The following is a 5515-nucleotide window of genomic DNA, read 5'->3' on the forward strand; positions in this document are numbered from 1 at the left end:
AAGATGATAAAGGAAAATTGCTTAATTTAGATTTAAAAATGGACCCAGTGTGGGGGGAATCGAGGAAGTCCACAATGTCAAGTTAATGTAAGAATTGATATGTTTTTTTCCCTTTTCTCTTTTTTGATTATGTTTTATTTTTGTTTTTATGTTGAAATGTTTCAAAATCAATAAATATTACTTGGAAAAAAAGGATGGGCAAGCATCAGGGAGCTCAGCACTGGGCAGGTGCGGAGACAGAGCCAATCTGACGCCCAGGGCTGCTCCACCATAGGGGGGGGGGCTAAGGCAGATGCCTCAGGAAGCAGAAGCGCAATGGGTGGTGGGCCTGTTCTGCCACCCTGATGCCTCTGGCAGAGAAGCAGTGGCAAAAGTGGCAGCTCCTAGCAAGGTGAAGTCAGAACCCAGCGCTGTTGCCACCGTTTCACAGCTGACACCACACAACCCGGGTAAGGGAGGAGGCCGCAGCAAGGCAGGGCGGAATATAGTGGTACCTGTTGGGATATCACCATTGGGAGGTCCAGCCGGCAGCTCCCTCTTCTCCTCGGTCACTGTGATTCCCAGGAAGGCGACTCAGGGTCTCAGCAACCTGATCACGCAATCAGCAGAGATGCCCACGCAGTTTCAGCGGAGACGATAAGGCAGCAGAGAGGCATTTTAAAGTGGTTTATTTACAGCATGCATGAAGAGAGAGCGAACGATGCTTTCTCTCTTCCATCAGATCAAACAGTACAGTACAGCGAAAGTAAAAGTACAAACGGAAATGCCTAGACATGTGACATATATCAGCAGCAACATGCCTAAGCCTTGAGGTGGAACTGAATCTCCTGACAGTACCTTGGTTCTCAAATGCCTTGGTACTCAAACAACCTGGAACCCAAACACTGCAAACCCGGAAGTAAGTGTTCCTTTGCGAACTGTTTTCAGAAGCCGAACATGCTCCGTAAGTGTGTTACACTTCCGATTTGAATGTTATGCTTCCGATTTGAGTGCTACACTTCCATTTTTGAGTGTTACGCTTCCATTTTGAGTGTTATGCTGAGGTCTGTCTGTTTTTGCTCTTTATTTAGATTTTGATTTTTTGCGGCTCTTTTTGTTTTGTTTTTGTGACTGTGTGGAACCCAGTTCAGCTACTGATTGATTGATTGTGTGACTGCAGTACATTGCTTTCATTTTATGGATCAATGGTCTCGTTAAGATAGTAAAATTCATGTTGAATTGCTGTTTTAAGGGTTGTTTTTAAAAGTCCGGGACAGATTAATCCATTTTGCATTACTTTCTATGGGAAAGTGTGCCTTGGTTTTGGAACGCTTTGGTTTTGGAACAGACTTCCAGAACGGATTAAGTTTGAGGACCAAGGTACCACTGTATTCCTGTTTTGCCTCAGGTGGCAAAACAAGATCTGCCACCCCTGCTTGACACTCTTGGTGCTGCCTTTGCACCATGCTAAACTCCCCGCTGCTTCACCCCTATCAGTAAGCAGCAGCAGTACATGGCATTGGGCATTTGATGCTCTGTGGCATAACCTATGCCATGCAGTGCAAGAAGATAAAAGCAGCGCCTCCTTGCTTGATCCAAGGGTTTCTCTTCACCGCCTCACATGTCTGAACCCTCTCTATTCAATGAGGGTTGCACTGGTAAAATGCCACCTACTCACTATATGGTATGGCCTTGGATCATATACATCTAAATTAGGGTTGGGGAACCACTGGCCCACTAGCCCCCCCCTTTGCCCATGAGGATATTTTGGCAAAGCCACACCCACCCGTCAAACTTGGCCTATGAAGCGGGGGAATGCTGATCTGCCACAGTCAGATCTACTTCACCACCTCTGGTCTAGATGCTCAAGGAAATTCTCCAGTTCATCAAAGGCACACTGGAAAGAGCAAAAACAGAGATCTTTATTCCCAGAAGCCACTAGAAAGCAAGAGGTTTGAGGTCTACTTCCAAACATGTTGTTTCCTTGCCAAAAAGTGTTGTTCAAGTCCAGTTCTTGTTATTGGTGGGTTGTATTGACTACGCAAAAGCATTTGACTGTGTCGACCACAGCAAACTATGACAAATTCTTAAAGAAATGGGAGTGCCTGATCACCTAATCTGTCTCCTGAGAAATCTCTATGTGGGACAAGAAGCTACAGTTAGAACTGGATATGGAACAACTGTTTGGTTCAAAACTGGGAAAGGAGTATGACAAGGTTGTATATTGTCTCCCTGCTTATTTAACTTGTATGCAGAATATTAACCATGTGAAAGGCAGGACTGGATGAATCCCAAACCGGAATTAAGATTGCCGGAAGAAATATCAACAACCTCAGATATGCTGATGACACAACCTTGATGGGAGAAAGTGAGGAGGAATTAAAGAACCTTTTAAAGAGGGTGAAAGAGGAGAGTGCAAAATATGGTCTGAAGCTCAACATCAAAAAAACCAAGATCATGGCCACAGGTCCCATCACCTCCTGGCAAATAGAAGGGGAAGAAATGGAGGCAGTGAGAGATTTTACTTTCTTTGGTTCCATGATCACTGCAGATGGAGACAGCAGTCACGAAATTAAAAGACACCTGCAATGATCAAACCTAGACAGCATCTTAAAAAGCAGAGACATCACCTTGCCGACAAAGGTCCGTATAGTTAAAGCTATGGTTTTCCCAGTAGTGATGTGAGAGCTGGACCATAAAGAAGGCTGATCGCCGAAGAATTGGTGCTTTTGAATTATGGTGCTGGAGGAGACTCTTGAGAGTCCCATGGACTGCTAGAAGATCAAACCTATCCATTCTGAAGGAAATCAGCCCTGAGTGCTCACTGGAAGGACAGATCGTGAAGCTGAGGCTCCAATACTTTGGCCACCTCATGAGAAGAGAAGACTCCCTGGAAAAGACCCTGATGTTGGGAAAGATGGAGGGCACAAGGAGAAGGGGACAACAGAGGACGAGATGGTTGGACAGTGTTCTCAAAACTACCAACATGAGTCTGACCAAACTGCGGGATGCAGTGGAAGACAGGAGTGCCTGGCGTGCTCTGGTCCATGGGGTCACGAAGAGTCGGAAACGACTAAACGACTAAACAACAACAACCAAAAATTGAAAGAAGTTCTACTTGGAGTAACCCCATTTAAATTAATGGACCTGATTTAGTCATACCAAATAATTTCAGTGGGTTAATAATAATAATAATAATAATAATAATAATAATAATAATAATAATTTATTTATACCCCGCCCATCTGGCTGGGTTTCCCCAGCCACTCTGGGCGGCTTACAACCGAAAAATGAAATAAAATAATCCATTAAACATCAAAAGCCTCCTTAAACAGGGCTGCCTTCAGATGTCTTCTAATGTCTTCTAGCATCTACTCTGATTATGATTAATACTTGACTAAACTCAGTCGTTTAATATTCAATGTGTCTGGGATCAGTTACTCTGCTTTAACTCCTTCAGTTGTGTACAGTTCTAGAAATCTGAGGTCATTTCAGATCAGATAATAAACAGCATTTTATCAGACCCTACATTAAACTGGAATTATTTCCCTCGCTATCTGGTAGCAAGCCCCATTTACTTCATTAGGACTTACTTCTGAATAGACATAGTTTGAAATGCACTGTAAATCTGCATAAATGCCCAGGTAATCTGGAAAATCACACTCCCACACCCCAAATTCTTTATCATATCTATTGGCTGTGAAATTGGGGAGAGCAAGGCTGTGACATTAGATTATGAAAAAATATTGTCAAATTTCTGAGAATAATAATTAATAATAATTTATTATTTGTACTCTGCCCATCCAGCTGAGTTGCTCCAGCTTCTCTGGGCAACTTCCAGCATATATAAAAATATAGTAAAACATGTTCTGCTCACTCAGTGTTGAATTCTATGGATAGATGAAGGAAACAATGGACTAAGAAAAGGACTGGAAGGAGCACCGACTGAGTGCATCGCTTCTTTCAAGCATATTAGGATACAAGTTGCAACCAAGGTTCCAGGTTGCCGGGACAGAAAGCATTTTCCAAATATTTGCAAGTGAAGGACTGGAAGCCTCCAATAGTTCAGAAAGAGTTTTGTTGGTTTTTTGTTCGTTTGTTTTTTTAAAGGAAATTCTCAAAAATTGTCAGAAAATCAAATATTCAGTTTGATTTAGTCAAGCAAAACTGAAATATCTTTCTAATCATCGTGGTACATATTAAGCAAAAATGCATGGATGGAAATATTGATGGAGGGTTCTTGAATGAGAGATTGATTAACTGATGACTTATTCCCTGGAAACCACACCTTTCAATCTTTACAATGGGGATAGAAAAGTCAACCATGTGACCTAGTGGCCTACACTCGGGTAAAGCTAAAATTGTGGCGAGGAGATTCACTAGACGTTCGCTGTGCTCTCTGCTGTCTCACTTGCTCAATTTTTATCTTGACACTATTGAATTTTCCAGAATGAGGTTAGAGCTTCCAGTGAATATTCTTGTTGCTGATGTCACTCTGACACAGACCTCAGAATCGTAAAGGCCTATATAAGGGCTCCCTCTGCTGGCCTCTACTTATGGTGCTTCTGCATCGATTTGCATCATGCTCACCCTCCACCTCCAGGATTCCTAACCCACATGGTATTTAGGTGCGTCCTTCCTTGATCTTTGACTCACCTACCCACATAGCTGGTGCAAAGATGCTAAGCTTGTGCATAGATGTCATAGTTCACATAAGGGGAGGTGTTATGCTCACAAGAAAAAGAAAAGGTCAGATCATACTCACTTGTCTTTAAGACTGCTTCCTACATCTTTCATCTATGTGTGGCATAAGCAAAGAATTCTAGGCATATACTCTAATCGCGTACTAATTGGGCTGTGGAAATATCACAGCCCCAATTTAGGTTCATTAGCATGGCTCTTTCTAACTGCAAGGCTGCACTGGGGACCAAATCCCCTCTGCCGATAACATCATGTTCCACGTGGGATGGGAACTCTTGTCCAAAGATCTGTGAGCCCAACAAGGCAACAACACATTGGAACTGCTGCACTCCGGGGATACATTGGTCCATGCTTCCTGCTTCCCTGAATGATGGAAGATCAAAGGGCAACAGTACTGGGTTTAATATAGCCTCTGTTATGCTATTTCTATAACATTTTCGTGCTTCATTTACAAACATGAAATCAAAGCCTGTTGGAAGCAAATAGGCACTCTCTTAGCACTCCGTAAATCCTGCAGAATGGGAGAGTACTATTGTGTTCATTTCGTCCTTGCGGACTTCCCACAAGAAACTGTGAAGACTAGAAAGGCCTTTGGTCTGATCCAGCAGGGCTGTTCTCCTATTTATTTCACAAAATTTAAAACTGTAGAACTGCCTTTGTTTTCCTGCTTCTTTGTTTTAGCACTGAAGAGCGTCATGTTTTGGACGGTGGGGTCCATGCCATCAGTGTGTGTGTGTGTGTGTGTGTGTGATGTTTAGATTGTTTAAGCGGACCATTTGGATCCCTTCCAATCGGGATTCAGGCCTCATCATGGGACAGAAACTGCCTTGGCCGC

Source organism: Zootoca vivipara, chromosome 5, assembly GCF_963506605.1.
Source record: "Zootoca vivipara chromosome 5, rZooViv1.1, whole genome shotgun sequence".
Taxonomy (NCBI): Eukaryota; Metazoa; Chordata; class Lepidosauria; order Squamata; family Lacertidae; genus Zootoca; species Zootoca vivipara.